Source organism: Struthio camelus, chromosome 16 (assembly GCF_040807025.1).
Source record: "Struthio camelus isolate bStrCam1 chromosome 16, bStrCam1.hap1, whole genome shotgun sequence".
NCBI classification, from domain to species: domain Eukaryota; kingdom Metazoa; phylum Chordata; class Aves; order Struthioniformes; family Struthionidae; genus Struthio; species Struthio camelus.
This window is the reverse complement of record NC_090957.1, coordinates 19,836,793-19,853,285: the sequence shown is the minus strand read 5'-3', so window position 1 is coordinate 19,853,285 and position 16,493 is coordinate 19,836,793. Positions and strand designations below refer to the sequence as shown.

Sequence of the window (16,493 nt, the reverse complement as noted above, 5' to 3'; positions counted from 1 at the left end):
ACTGCTACCACATAACTGAGGCTGGGAGACTTCCATTCCCAAATGCTCCAGTGAATGTAAGCACCTCTTCACAGGTGTAGGAGAGCAAACTTGCACAATGACTGCAGTGATGAGCTCCTGAAAGAGAACTTGCATTGCTTACATGATCCATCTATTCGTCTCTGGCCACGAGTCTTCTTCGTCCCAGTGCATGCTTTTTGTACTCCATTAAAAAAAAAAATCACTGGTGTTCTCAACAAACAAGCATTGCAGAAAAGGACTCAGGAAAGATTGGTAGAAACTCAGCAAGTTTATGCTTAGCAAGCAAGTCTCATACTTCCCTCTCATATTTGCAGTCACTCATGCATATCTATATATCCACCAACGTACCTATCTTCATAAAAAACAGATCTAATTGCAACAAAATTAATAATAATTCTGCTGTTTCTATAATTCCACTTTTTCCCACCAAAAAGCAGGTAATAAAATAAGCTCTCTAAAATAGACGTTACCAACCCAGGCCATGCAGACAAACACTTCACCATTTTATAATCTCACATGTCAAAAGAACATCATCGTTCCCTTTGGTGCCTTAAAGTATCAGGTCCATAAAATTACTAAAAGGCAGAACGACAACACAGCCTAACGTTAGCGCTGCCGAGAACAGACAAGAGGGCTAATGGTGCCTTTGTGCCCCAGGAAATCCTCTTCCCTCCATGGGCCTGGGCAATGGTCCCTCTATAGTGTCCCTAGCTGGGACACTAAGTTTTGTTTTCCCACAATCTGTATCAGTTCCCCCCTGCCCCCAAGTCAAACAGGACAACTGCCTAATGTATCTGTGACTCTATTTCCCTCCTAGCTACCCACAGAAGATACAATCGCACCTGCCTCAGCGAAGTGGTGTTAATTTGCAAAAAAGTTGGACGCCTCCAAGCCACACCTGTGTCACCCATACTCACGTTTGGCTTTGAATTTGCAGTGCTCATCTGCAAAGTGTGAAGCGCTTGTCTGAGGTAAAGCACTAGTGAGGCCCACCTTGTACAGGAGCTTCCCCGGAAGCTGGAGCAGTCTAAAGGAGAGCCAGCATCCACCCTCCACGGAGGCAGCATGCTCGGTGCGGGGAGCGAGGGCCAGCTGCAACCTGAGCCACTTAGGCAGATATAATCATATCATCACAACTTTCTGCAAAATGGGCATACTAGCACTTCCCTAATTCATAGCAGCATAGTGAGGCTAATCAGAAAATACTGTGGGGCACTAAATATGGGAGTTAGAGAGAGAGAAAGCCCTTATACAGTCAGGTCTGTCTGTTGTTGTAGTTGCTTTTAAATAACGGTGCACACAGCGTGATAGATGCTGATGGACTGAAACAGGCTCTTCCAGGGAACGGATGGGGCTTTCTTTCTTGCTCTCTCTTCTCAGAGTAGCGTAAAAAGAACTGGACCAACGTCACAGATGAAAAATACAAAATGAAACCTGAGAGTAACTGCTATGGGCTCGTTTTAGTTCAGAACGCCAGATTTACAGCAAGGCTGTAATTTTGCAGACTAATAAGATCAAGTTGGTGTCCAAAGGGGGGAGGGAGGGGGCAGAAATAAAGTCTGAGCTTTGGGAAGAGGAAGAAGGAGGCTGGTGAAAATGCTAGTATTTACTTACCATAAACGTTGAGCCTACAAAACCTTCCCTCACACAGCAGCCTCGAGTGCCAGGCGGACGACGACGACACCATGCTTGAATGAAGTTGTACATTGTTTCGCGAAAGCGGCAGCTCGCAGCAGACCTGAGATTAATAACAACCGCGGCTTTCCCGGTGTAAGTTACAAGAACACACCAACGCTTTCCTGACGGCATCTGGCACGCTGACAGATACAGCACCGGGGCTGCTATTTACATGAACGTATCATTTATTTATTTATTTATTTAAACCAAAGAGGGAACGGATTCCTGGTGCGCGGCCTGATGGACGACGACGAACGCCACAGCTCCTCCGAGACCAAGGCGTCTAACGCGCGGATAAAACCCGTCTCCCTCCGCAGAGGGGGTTCGCGCGGAGGCCGGGCCGTCCGGGCAGCAGTGGGCGAGCTCCCGCACGCGGCTGCTGCTCCGGCGCCCTTCCCGCGAGGCCCGATCTCGCCGCGCGGGCGGCCTCCGCCCCTCCTCGGAGGCCGCTCTGCCTTTGGCAAAGGCGGAGAAGGCGCGGCGGTTCGGCCTTTCCCCCGCGCGACGCCAGGGGACGTGACGGGGCGGCCCAACGGCTGGCGGGGCCCGCGGCACCCAGCCTCCAGACCCTTTTATTAATTGTTGTTTGTGTGTTTATTTAATGAGGTGTGGAGCAGCCTCTAGTGGCGGACGGCGGGCAGTAGCTCTGCCACGGGAGGCCTCGCGCGGCCGCTGCCAGGCGCTGAGGGGGCCGCCAGGCGCCTGCCCGCCCCCCCCTCCGCTTTCCCGCCCCGTCCCCGCTCCTCAGAGGCGCCCGCGGCGGGAGAGCCTGGCGAAGCCCACTCGCCCCTGCCCTCGCCGAGCCGTCACTCTTTCCCCAGCCGCAGTTACCGTACCTCCTGCCAAGGCCGCAGCGCGCCGAGTCCATCCTGGGCGCGACGCCCCTCAGGGCAGGGCGGCCATTTTGTGGGCAGGTGGCTGCAGCCGGAGGCAGGGGCAGCGCACCCTGGTCCCCCGCCGGGGCACGTTTCTTCTTCTTTTCTCCTTTCCTTTCATCCAAGGCACAAATTAACCAGTCCGGGGAAAGGGGGGGCGGGAGGCAGCCAGGCTATCACCCAGGTGGCTCTGTGGCAGCCTGGCATCCACTCGCCCGCTCCTGGCGCTGCAGTTCCCAGAGCGCTAGTGGGACTTCAAGGGATTCACCCCCAAACGTTTCATGAATCCGGGCTTACAAGATACTGCTAAAAAAGGGCATGATATGGGAACGCGATAAAAAGCTTCACTGCAGCTCGGCAGAGGTGACCAGCGAGACAGCAAGCTCTTGTCGAGGCTGGTTTGCAAATATGGATCTAGACTCCCATTTTAGTCTTCTACGTGGTAACGGGCAATTTTCCTAAAACAAAGATATAAGCAATTTCAGTAGGCAAAGCTCTCAGAGTCTTCCCGGTAGTCCCCATCATCTGCTGACTCAAGGCAGTATGATGATGAGCGCTTTAAAGTTGCTTAGATACCTCGTGAATAGGCATGAGCTGGCTAGAGCGATCCGAAACAACACTCTTTTTCCTCCAAGTACTTATTCAAGTTTTTGAGGAACTGTCTAGTGTTAATCGGGATGACACAAGTCTGATTCACCATGTTTGACTGTAACCATCAATTCAGCTGGCTCCTGTTACTCCTGGTTCTACCACTGTCTTGGACTTACCTACCTCAGGGATGCTTGGGGTTTTAATTAACTAAAAGCATGTGAATCAGAAATCCTTGATTGAAACTTGTTACAGAAGCACAGAGTATTGCCTGATCACTGCTTGGCTTAAACTAATGCTATGGATTTGCCCTGTCAGGTCAGGCAGCCTCAAATCCTTGTAGTATTTGGTCCCTTCCTCTTCTGTCAAACTTTTGTTTCCTTTGGTTAAAACTTAACCGCTGCCACTTCCTTCCGCTTTGTTTTAACAGACGTTCTCACAACTTTTTGCTTGTTTTTCACAACCAGGATAAATTTCTCTATTTCCTTTCCTGAACCTCAGTTTATTTTTTGAGACAGATTTGCATAGATTGTGGTCACTGCTTCTAGTCAACAGGAATACCCACCACTATGAAACCATGACCATGAGCTTTGGTTTATATACAGTGTACACTGTCAGGCCTCTAAAAAAAAAATCTCTGAAGCTCACAACTAATGCTCCTGGATCCACATGAGGAAAAAGTTTGGCTCTGAATTTGCAATTAGATATCCCAGAGATTAAATCAGTCCTGCTACCAAGAAGCAAAGATTTCCCTCACTTATGTAAAGAAAATCTCTCACTCAAGGGCAAAAATGTGTTTTGCTTTTTTTCCTAGCTGAAACTTCCAGTGAGATCTTCTTTGTAAGCCCTCTTTTTTTAAGATTTCAAGCTTTTCATCATATTATTGCACCTCAGCAGCTAGCTGACCACCTGCCTCAATGTTATCCTCACCTGAAGTTCCTCCCAGATCATCTCTCTAGTTTAATAATACTTGTGGCCACCTTAACTCCCGCAAAAGTAAGTGCTAAAGCCATAGCCCTTAGGGTCAAAGTAGAAATTCTCTTTATTTAAAGGGAGCACATTTAACGGTCACGCATTTCTTGCCTATTTTTTTGGTCTCCCCATTATTAGTAGGTTTCCCTAGTTATCCCTACGCGCTCAGCTTTTGAGGATTAGTGGCACCACCCTGGACACTTCATGGGACAAAGCAACCAATAAAAAGGCATTCATGAAAATGACCATTTCAAGGGAGATAAAATATCATTATGTGAAATGGATTTGCTGGCACTCCTCACCAAATTTAGCACCTATTAAATTATAGAAACCATTATTCTTCTTGTACAGAAAATTCTGAAACTTTCCCTCAAAGATGTATTTTATTGTTTTAAGTGGGGCTTAAATCTATTTTTTTTCTTGTGATAAATCTCTGCATATGAATTTTCTTAGAGATACAGTGGTTCCTTGTTCTACTACTGATTTTATTGATCAGATAGGACAGTATTGCCTTTTCCTACAGTAAATGAATCTTTTTCCCCCCCAAAGTGAAGCATTTTGGAATTTTAACAAGTTGAGTTTTCACACCATGAGCCTTTAACCAGCAAATATTGGTCAATACTTAACCAGAGTTAGCAAGTGATATATCTTATTGCATTAACCTTATTAATAGGACAGCCTACCAGAAGTAAACCAAGTGCAAAGAATAGTGCTACCTCTCCCAAGCATGATTCACCTGCATCCTTCCCCCATGCTTTTGTACTGCATTTTCTAAATTCTGTCTCCTCATTGGCCTTGCTGTCCACCATACAGCTAAAGTCAGTAAATGCCATGACCTATCTGATGGCCTCTTTGGAGTTGTAGGAAAGGCTCTTTTTTCTTTCACTGAATGAGAGCTCTGGGCAGACTGGAGGTTGCAGAAGCACAAACATTCTGCGAGACTGTAATCAAACTTCCCCTGGCTGGGTGGCCCGGGTGTGAGAGGCCAAACTAATTAAACAGAACATCACACTGCGGAAGTTAAGTGTCTGAATAAAGCTGCCTGGAGAAAGAGGGGTGCATTGGAAAAGCAGGTGCTTCGTGAAGAAAGGAAGTGTGACCTTGAAGAACAGAAACTAAAATGCACTCCTAGGACTCCTTTCTGCAGACACCTAAAGGGAATCCGTGCTGCAGATTCCCAGCAGATACTGTTATATGTGCAGACAGCAAACGCAGAGGGGAAATGAGAAAAACTGCTTCTGTTTGATCACCAAGCATAGGAAAAGTGGAAGAGAGTGGATGCACCTCTGCAAACAATTTTTTTCTCCTCTTCCTTTTTAACATTAAGAAACTTTGAAACACCTGCAGTGGGAAACAAAAGGTTAATTAAAAAGAACCCCAGTCTTTGCACTAAACTGATTGCTGGGACTCCTGCCAGCCTGGGAAGGTTAAAGAGCTCAAGCATGCGTGGGCTGCGGGGGGAATGGCTAAAATTTACAGCTAGCTCCCTGGAAAGTCACAGTTCAGCTGTTCTCCTGGAGCAGGTGCTCATGGGAGCGGGCCTGTCCCTTTCAAAGCGTGAAGATTGATGAAGCCTTCGCTCTCACCAACTGTAAATATACAACCAGCCTTGTCAGAGCAGGTTTGTAACATCACTTGCTGACAGCAAGAAATTTTTTTTAACCTCCTAAACACACACACGCCTACCCCACACAGACTTACACACAAACACAGAAGTAGAAGTACCGAAAAGAAAAAAAAATATCCTTTTCCTAGGATACAGAGAAACGCCAGTAAATAAAACGGTGGGAAAGGCATTTATGTTTTCCTGCCGAGAAAGGTAGTAGACAGAGGACACACATGGGCTGATTTCATCCTGTCCTTTAGAAAACAAGCAACATCTTCCTTGGGCTTCGCAGTTTATGGCCAAGTCCTGTTAAGACAGCTCAGGCGCTTCAGAGAGCCAACACAGAAGCCCGTCAAGCTTAAATCAATTAGGCTGTATGCTGCCAACCACCCCTCCATGGACGTGAGGAACAAGTGATCATAAGAGATCATACAGCTAAAACAACCCTTTTACTCTGCCCTAGTGCCTGCTAGCTGAGAACCTCATCACATGTTACATATATGAATTAATTACTCTTTGCAGCTGTACAGCGGGATCTTAATAAAGTTAGGCACTTTGTGCTTCAGCTAGGATTTTCAGAGGCCTAGGAGAATCCCCTACCAAGGGAATACAGCTGCTGTGGGGGCAGGCAAGTCTGCTGGCTCCCTGGGGAACCAGAGAGACAAGAAAGGGGTCAAGCGGCACAGCACTGCAATGGGACTAGTACATGGGGTCTTAGCCTTGGAATCTCTCTTTCTCTGCTTTTATGTCATGTATAATATAAATCCAAGCACTCCTCTCCCATAATTAATGAGTTAGTTCCTTGAAGACACCATGGCAGAGGTGAGTCCTCAGAGAATGGTTTCACTAGGAGAAGCCTGGCCTTCATGATTAGCTTAGGATGGGCGTTTTGTGTCCGCTTAATTGGGCAAATGAATCAGTAACACCTCAGGTCAGGTGCTTCCCAAGCACACAGCCCTTGGTGCTGCCTCAGAGGAAAGATACGATGGATGATGGAGCAATCCCCAGCTGAGAGGTAACTATTTTTCCATAGAAGAAATTATTTCCACTAATAACTTTGAAGAGTCACAGGCAAATCTAGCAGAGAAGTATAGCGCTGGCAAGGTCTCACCTAAGCCCACGGAAACCAGAGAGAGGCTATGAATTGACTTCTGACTTCAATGACTGAACTCCTTGGATGACTGGGAGCAGAATTAATATTCTTGTCTGACTTTCTTTATTGTCCTGCCCCAGAATTCATTTTTAGCATTGCAGTCAGCTTAACTAAAATAATTCTGCAGCATCTTTTGCTCTTTTCGTTCCCAAGGAAATTCCTTCTATGTTATCATTTCTCTAAGGCAACATTTCAGGATAATAGGAGATTTTTGGCCTAATTTTCTAGACTTCTTAGGTTTGATGTTACTCTTACAGAGTGGGGGGATTCAATTGGTTGTTCTAGGAAACAACAACAAATTCTGGTTACCCCAAATTTTTACCTTGGAAAAAGCATTGGTATTTTTTCCTCACTCCACTGCTTCTGTTTTATTACTTCCTTCTGCTTATTATTAATAGATTAGCACAGGACTCCACATCCCTAGGGCTCAATGAAATATCCTCTGTGCTCTTAAGCGAAACAGGCCTTGGATAATTTCTTCAAATTTTTGAAGAGCCCTTTGGTTGTCTCCTTCTACAAGGGAAGGAAATTTCTGTATCTCCACTGTAAAGCTTCAACAGACCTACCTTGCATGTAGACTTGTCTAAGATAAATTTCATGTGTATTTCCTTCAAGATACTTAAGGAAGGACCACAACTATGAAGAATCATGCAACTCACTCAGTGTTGGCAAACTGTCACATTCATCCTTTTGCTTATGTTACATCCCTTCTCTCAAATTCTTTGACTGACACAGCTGTTTGAATTGCTAACGCTCTGTGATGAGGACTGTCACTGTCATTTCTGGTTTGCCTCTCACAACAGGGTTCCACTCCCAGGTATGCTAATAAGTAATAAAAGAAAAAGGTACTTCCCTCTTTTCAGCAGCAGAAATATAACAATCCTGATGAATACGTCAAGGACTGGGAATGTTTCCAGAAACTGTAAGGAAAAAAGAAGTAATTTATTGCAGGTGCTAAAAATACATCACATACCTGTGAATACAGGTGACCATCACTTCCTCAAAAGACTAGTCCTGTCCTTGGAGGAAAAAGACCACAGCGGTCTGCTTCTACTGTAGTGAATGGCAAACACTAGAGTGCTCCCTGGGCTTCAGGGGCAGGCACGGACACATGCTTGCACTACACTCCAGAGCACAGCTGAAGAGTAGAGCTGACCTGAAACACAATTACATTTTCTCAGTAAAATTCCACTCGGGTCTTCCATGGCATCCAAAATGATTAGAGCAATTTTTCTATCAGGTTTGTTATCACCCTTCAGACCGCATTACCATTCACCTCCAGTTTTATTTTGCTTATCCCTTCAGTAAACTCTGCCTGCTGATGTTTCAAATCCCTGGATATTTGCTCATTTCTGCCATGTCTCTGTTACTCCAGGATCTCCTCGCCCTTGCAACCACATGGGCCCCTTGCAGCCAGGAAAGGCCTGGGCTCTCCTCCTGCTCCACGTGCAGGAGGGCCAAGGGGGAGGAAGGCAGCCTGCACCCAGCTCCCCCACTTCCAGAGCTCCTGTGAATTTCCAGAGGTTTCGGATCAAGCCACATTCCCTGCGTTATGCACAGATACTTTTTCAGCAGCCTAAAATTAATCAAGCTCTGTGAGGCTGATGGGGCTGCTCCAGTTTCCATCAGCTGAGGATCAGGCCAAACAATATGCTTTCATTTACTCATCAAGATGTTACCAAGGCATCATCTCTTGTTCCCTCCCTCGGTAACTCCCTGCTCAACATTTTTTTTTGATCAACAGGAAGAAGTAGAAAGCCAAAGCAGCGTGCGTACCTGCTCCGTCCCCATTCCCCCAGCCCTCCAGTCCCACCCAGTGAATCATACCAGATTACAAACTTCAGCAGCTGGGAACATCTGATTATTTTTATGGAAATTTGCTCCAAGTTTAGAAGTGGATCAATGACAATTTCTCAAGCTGGTTCCATTTTGAGAACCAAAATTGACTTCTGGAGAAACTGCTTGATTTTCCAGCTTTTCCCCACCAGAAAACAGACTATTATATAGGGCAAGAGTGTTATAATTCAACCTCAAATAGGTTCTGAGCCTATTAGACTCAAGTATAAATCTCACACAGGTTTCAAGGAAAACAGAACATGTCTTTGCTTTACTCTCCCTTGCCACCCCTTTACACCAGAGAGAGATGGGAGTAAATCCATTTGATAATATTTAATATGCCACACCAATGTAAATGACATCAAGGAATATAATACCAGAGAGACATAGGACATTTATTTGAAGTAATTTAGTTTTGCTATTCTTTTTCCAGGCTCCCCGGTTTACCCTATTTCCACTGCCTGACTATGCCACTTCTTGCTTTCTATATTGTCTTGCTGTCTGCCCATCTCTCTCTCTCCTCATTTTCTTTTCTTTTTAGATGTACAAATACTTTTCTTCTACTTTTAAGATCTCTCACTTGTGAACAAGTCCCCAGTTCTCTCTCACCTGACTGATCTCTGAATCGCACTTTGACCATATTAGCAGCTATTCACACACTGTTTCTCACTAGCTGCCTCCCTGGTGCTCTCCCCTCTGCATAGGGGCTCTCTCCCCTGGCCTGCAGGACCAGCATGACTGCACAGCACCACCGTACTGTATAAGCACTTGCCACAGTTATATCAAAGCCTGGAAACACAAGGTGGAAACGTGTTTATCTTGGAGAAATCTGATTCACCTTTCATTGTTCAAAACCACAATTCCATTCATTTAGGAAGAGCTTTAATTGAAGATTCTGCTCATAAAAAGTAGTGCAGTGTTAAAACCGCATTTTTACAGGCTATAATTGTGTCAGTGAAGGACGTTCTTTATTGGTCAGGCTCAGGAGAAGTGAGGCTTATCTTTGGTTCAATTTGCATCCATCCAGCATTTTCCCAACCTTCGCTCACCACCTAGCAGTCACCTCAGTGCAGACTGTGCACAGTCTATATCCCGAGCTGAAGTTAATCTTGGCGCTGTGTCACCAGACTGAAAGGTCTGGGAAGGGGATAGGAGAAAGAGGTTTGTAGCCAGAACGTGGTTTCCAGAACAGTCAAACGCGGCAAACTTGTATTTCATGGTCTGTCTGCAGTGGGCTAGGTGACCCTGGACATCTTCTTGGCCTCCTGGTATCCCTGATGGAATAACATGGTGGCACATGCTGCACTGAAGGGTTATCCTGGCCCATGACAAAGGTCCCACTGCCCGTTCTGTGGCCAGGGGAAAGCAGCACAACCTTTTCCATCTCACTTCAAAGGAGAATTTCAGACTTTCTGTTCTTCCTTGTCTTCCCTCTCAGCTTGGCCTTTCCCAGGAGTTGGATCTGCCTACAGGAAAAACTAAGAACTTTGTATCTTTTGGGTACTGTTCTCTTTAATGGATACTTATGTGAACTACATGTCTTTCATACTCCATCATACAGCTCAGGGGCTGAGGCCCTCTTAGTAGGGGCCAAGCGACTGTAAGCTCCTCAGAGGCAGGCAGACAGCACTACCCCTCTAGCCTGTCATTTAACATGTTAAAATTATCTTGGGGACACTGGAGGTAACCAAGATTCATGCAAATTTCTGGCTTCAAGTTAGCACAGCGCAGTGCTTTCTGCAAGGCCCCCATAAAGAGGCTTTTAATTTAGCTCTAATAGAGAGGTTATTGTATGTTAAATAAATACTAATTGATTATTTAATATATATGCATTGAGGGTTAACTGCTATGTAATGAGCTCCTCTCCATTAGTGGAGCTGCTAAATGTCAATTAATATGGGTTTTATAATCAATTGATATTTAACATGCCCTAACTTCCCTATTTAGACTTAATGGGTCAGCATTTTTGAAGTGGCCAATGCCAATAGTTTCTTATAAAAAAAAAAAAAAGAAGAAAAAATATTTGTTAGAAGATTTACAACAGGACAGAAAGTTATGAATCTATTAAAAGCTCAGCAAATCAGCTGCACAGAGCTGGACACAGCAGAGCCACCCTCTCTGATGCTAAGAGCTGCACAAGTCAGAAACCACTGCACGCCCATAGGAAATGGGAGAGGGCAGCTGGCTTCCCTTAACTTGTGTGGGACTTCTGCTTCTTCCTACAGAGAGCTTCCTGGAAAGATGCTCATTACCATTATGTTCTCTGCTTACTCAGGACATTAAGCAGGATATGGCATACAGCTGCGTTTGGCCCCAGTGTGATCCTGTATCAGCTGGTGTTATTGCCACTTGCACTGAGATGCACACTAGAGATAGGGCACATGATGCCCCATTTGGAAGTGACTGCAAGACAAAGATTAGGGACAAGATTTTTCAAGGATGACCAGGGGATTTAGACACACAGCTTCCATTTATTTTAATAAGCATCATGTCTCTAAATCTCCCCAACTGCCTTTTTAAATGTCTAAATGTTTATTCCCTCTGCCTCTCCTCCCCAAACACACAGAAATAAATCATGTGCAAGCTGTTTGTGGTGTACACCAGGGAGAGAACAAGGAAGTTTTTAATGAAAGGAATGATCATAATGCGTTTACTACCATTATCTAACACTATTTCTTCTCTAATTTCCTTGCTGGCAGCTTTCAGACAGTTTTCATGACATGGCAGAGCTTAGCTCAGCTTGCCAAAAATTCAGGCTGGAAGACAACACACACAGACGCGCAGGATCCTTTCCTATTTGAGTGTACTTTTCTGGTTCACCCTCTCCTGTACCCAGCTGGATTCCTGCACCACTACAACCTAACAGGCTACTCCAGAAGCTAAACACTCCCGCTAAGTATTACTACATCTCTGCTAGGTATTACTACATCTCTGATCAGCAGCGCCAGATGATGAATTCCCATTTCAGCATTCTCACCCTGGTATGCAACGGCACTCGTTAAAGACAACTCACTCACTCTGCTGTTGTGAAAAGCAGCTCATCTTATCCACGCTAAAAACAGGTCAATTAATACAGATTGTCTAACAGATGTTAACATCACCGCCTAAATCCTAGTCTGGGCAAGGTCCTCGTCTCCCACACTTGCTTAGTAGGTTTTCTAAAGGCAAGTAGGTTTTAAGCAATAAAACACAATGTGCAGAACAGATAAAAACCATGAAAATACCTTCTCTTCCTGCGCTTGAACAGCACTAAGACAACGGAGCTGAAAGCACCATTGCAGCTTCCGGGCAGCATTACGATGCAGATAATAAAGATGAAGAAAGAACAAAGAGGAATGTGTGGCCAGATCATGGGTTGAAGTCTACAGGCTGATTTATGTCATCTGAAGATCTGGCCCAGTTAGATCTAATTTTAACATCCTTGACAAATTCACTTTAACGGCAAACTGTCAAATGGGAATCTTTTTTCCTCCCCTCATCTGTCCATCTCCATGAGCTGTTCTCTGTGACAACATTCTTCTCAAACAGTAATTGGCAGTATCATTCTATTAGCACTTGTTCTTAAGGCCTGAGGATTTCATTCCTTGTGATTTTCCTGTTGTCCAAATTCATGTCTATTAGCTTAACACATGTGCATGCATTTATTCTGTGTGTGTGTGTGCATGCACGTGTGTCTGGTGAGGAAAACAGTACTTAAACCTGAAAGGGCCATTGTATTATAAAAAATGTTAAGGAAGCAAAAGAGCTAATTACTGATGACATGTAGTTATGACTTGCAGTAGGAGGTGCCTCTAGGGTCTACAGGAAACAGTCTAAATTCTCCTTATAAGCATTTTAAATGGATGATGATCCTAATGAACTTAATAGCATCACTATCCAAGGACAGCATCAACTCATTGCCATCCTGTATTCTGCAGAAACAGCTTCTCTTTAAACAGTGTGCCCCTGCTTTGAACAGTAATGGTTTTTAAAAGTGTCTTAGCACACAAAGGCAAAATCTTTTCTGAAACAGGGTGGAATTGGTTGGTGATTATCACTGAAAAGCTGGCAGCCACCAGCTAACCTTCTAACAATGAAATATGGGAATTTACCTTCATGCTTCAATGCTTGCTATTCAGCTGTCTACCAGGGTCTAAATCAATGATTCTACACCCTCCACTCAAGGTTTCTCTTTCAAATGCTGCAGATATGACCTTAAGTTCATCATCTAAACAATGCAGTTCACGTTTAATTTCATTAATCTAAGATCTTCCATAAAATTGCAATATGGCACCATACCTTTCAAGTACCTTCATTAAAATCCCTGTTATTTCTAAATCCTATGCATATCTATGAGGTCATATGGTGTTTTATTAAAATGGATTTTTGAAAAGCTCAGCTCTTTTATCACCAATTGTCATAAGGTAGTTTACAATAAAAATTTAAAAAAAAAAAACCTCTCCTATCACTTAGGTGATGGAACAGATGACCCATCTCTGCAAATAACCACCTTTCCTAATTTTTACCCTTTTTCTAAGGATTTTACATTTGGAGGGAAGGGGAAGAAACTTATTAAACCCTCCTTGTTCATATATTTTCTGCTATTTATTATCGCTAGTGCAGTTACCCTTTTGAAATGTATCATGCCATTCAGATCCAGAGGATGTTAATTCCAAGATTTTCCCCCAAATGTCTATGATACCGTGTTCTCAAACTGCACATTGGATTTTTTTGCTATTTTTGGATAGATAATACAGTGACACGAGCTTATTTCTCTACTGCATCCCTTTCCCTATCTCTTGCCTATATTGCATATTATTGGGTATTGCAATAACACTTTGGAAGGGCAGTTAGAAGCAGAGGCACCACAATAGTAGATGCCAAGAGCACAAAAGATAGATTCTGCCCCAAAGAGACAACATTCTTAGCACTCCCCACCCATTGAGATCAGAAGATATTTAAAGGAAAGATATTTAAAGGAAATAATAATAATAGCAATAATGCAAAACAAATAGATTAATCATCTTCCTAATAAGCGTGCATGGAGACCAGCTTCTATGCCTGATCCTGCAGAGGCCTCAGCACCCAGCTGCCTTCCTGCACCTGAGGGGCCTACAGACCCAGAGGGCAGGCTCCAGGCAGCTTGCTCTTGACAGTATTATTTCCAGAACTGGGGAATAAACCCATCCCAGCAGTTACCTGTGCTTACCTGAGCAGTGCTGGACACTGGCCAGGCTTTCACACAACCCCCAGCTGCTTTCACCCAAGGAGCAGTAGCACACAAGGAGGGAGGGAGGGAGGCAGGCTGGGCTTCCTCAGGAACATAGCACAAGTGGGCACACTCCCCCAGCCCAGCACAGGATTCACTGATTCTGCCTCTTTATGAGCACTTGCTTCACTCCCTTCCTATAACAAAAAGCAGAATAAAGTGCTGTGCTCCAGCATTTATTGCAAAGCCACCAAAACACATTTTCATAAGAATTCAAAGTAATGGCAAGTTCCTTAAAAGAAGACTGTTTTATGCCTCACCATACCAGGAAGCAAAAATACCAGAAAAGACGGGGAGCAAAAATTTTCTGTAGCGTTGCAGAGCCTCAGGAATACCTATCTCACCTTGAAGTGATGCATGCCAACTGCACTCCAGCTGCACCACGTTTGGTAGGACAGCTCAGTGGTATATGCAAAAGTCCCAACCTTGCATGTTTTCCACAGGCTTCATCAGGCTTCTGCTCATTTCCATTAGTAAAGTCTGCAAGGCCAGAGCCTACTGAAGTAACTGAAAGACTTCTCTGCGTATATGCAGTAGGTTTGACCTTATACTTTAATTAATTGCAAGTGATGCTACAATGGAGCAACCATTGCTCCCTCCTTAATTAAACTTGCCACTTAAATGTAAGTTCAATGCCCGCTCTATCGATCTCTTCTGAAAAATTCCCCCCTCATTTTAGTGCTAAACAAGAGTAGATCCCTGGCAAAATCTAATGCAAACACTCAAGTATTTAAATTTTTCACAAAGGTAAAGAGGACACAAACTATGTGGTGCCAGAGGGAAAATAACATACCACGATGTTTCCATCCCTTAAGCCAAATATGAAGAAGCCACTTCAAGAGACGAAGGATGTCCCATGGTCCTGCCCTCGTGCTCTGCACTATTCTACTCGTGCTCCAGCAGGAGACACAGAGACGCTGCTATTGAGATGTCATCTGTGACAAACCTTCCACAGTTAATATTGGTTGATGACTTCAGCCTCGCCTTCCTTCATGCTCCCGTAAAGGAGTACCTGGGCTGCAGTACTGCGGTCACAGTGTAACATTACTCTGAAGAAGCAATTACAGCGAGCAGAGCAAGGAACTAAAGACAGGTCACCTAAATGAACTGAGGGAAAAGTACATGAGGAAACAAGAAAATGTCTTCATCACTTCTCAGGCTTCAAATTGGAAAAACAGGGATCAATACGGCAGAACTTCATTTAATGGTGTGAAAAACAATCCACCCCAAGACAGGCAGGAATCACTTGCTGCAAAACAAACAGGCCAATTAGGCGCCCGCAGGAAGCCCCGGCACGCCGGCCCGGCACCATTCCTCCGGCCTTGGCGCCGCGCGTGGGACGCTGCCGGCAGAGGATGCTCCGGGGCTATGCAGCAAAAGACACCCAAAAAGGGGCCACGTGGAAGCAGCTTATTCCTTTTTTCCCCCCTTATTGTGCGTCCGTGGTGCTCCCCGTCCATTTCCCTCCTCTGCCAGCCCATCCTACGTTCATGCTGGAAAGACTTTCTGCATAAGTAGCGCAACAGCAGCTGCTCCGGCCAGCGTGCCGTGCGTCCAGGACGCTGCCCGGCGCGCAAGCAGACCTGCCACGTGGGGTTTTAGCGCTTTGGCTGTCATTGCCACTGCCGCCTTCGGTAGCATATTAAACAGATTAATAGACGCAGTGTGGAGCGAGTATAAAACATGCTGGGCTTCGCTGTGGGCCAAGCGCCACTGAGATGGAAAGGGAGCGTCTGGAGCTGACATTTGCAGAAGTAACGTCACGTTATTAAAACAAATTTGGCATGAGGGGAAAATATGTTTGCTTTGCACTTAATAATGGCTACGAGCGCATATTCAAAATCAAATATTTGTAAGGCAGTGCATTAGCGTTTTCTCCTCCCCCTTGCCAGTCAAAACTAGTCCTTGTGTTACTAAGTCATAGGACTGATATTTTAAAAGTACATGAAAATGCAGCACGGACAGCAAGCTTAAATCTCAAATCTAACTTTGAATTTATATTTGTCTTCAAAAAAATAACCAACCCAAAAACCTGTGGCCACAGTCTCTGGAGGCATTTACAGAAAACTGCTATGCATTGCAATTTCTCTCTCTTTCTTTTCCTATCTCCCGAAACATTGGGTGTATTTTCTCCCTTTATTTATTGGAGTGCTAAATGGATTATTTCAGTAATAAATCAAGCCCTTTCATTACATTTTTTAAGGTGTTGTCACTGTTATGAAGTACAGCGTGCCATCAAAATTAAGCTCAGATTGCATTACCACCTATTTTATAGATACAGAATTACTTGATGGATTTTTTTTTCCAGCAGTCTAAGCACTTTGTGTCTTTCCTTCAAAGAGCAACTGGCTTCCCTGTTTCACAGAAATTTTCCTCTAGAAGTTATGACAATTTTATAGAGGTTGTCTCACAAGTATGTTTGTGTTATGTTTTAAAACAGAGGAAGGATATGTCTTTTAGCCAAAACTAGCCATTCATGTAAATGCATGGAACTGTTAATACGCACAGGAAATGCTA

At 44.5% G+C, this 16,493-nt stretch overlaps 1 long non-coding RNA gene across 1 annotated transcript; it reads right to left on the bottom strand.

The window, feature by feature from the left end:
• Positions 1 to 302: 302 nt before the first annotated feature.
• On the bottom strand, positions 303 to 15,061 carry LOC138061172 (uncharacterized). The gene is made up of 3 exons (XR_011134806.1): positions 14,770 to 15,061; positions 13,917 to 14,113; positions 303 to 7,812 (listed from the first exon to the last, which is right to left on the bottom strand). It is a non-coding gene; the product is annotated as an uncharacterized lncRNA (long non-coding RNA).
• Between the last annotated feature and the right edge of the window lie 1,432 nt (positions 15,062 to 16,493).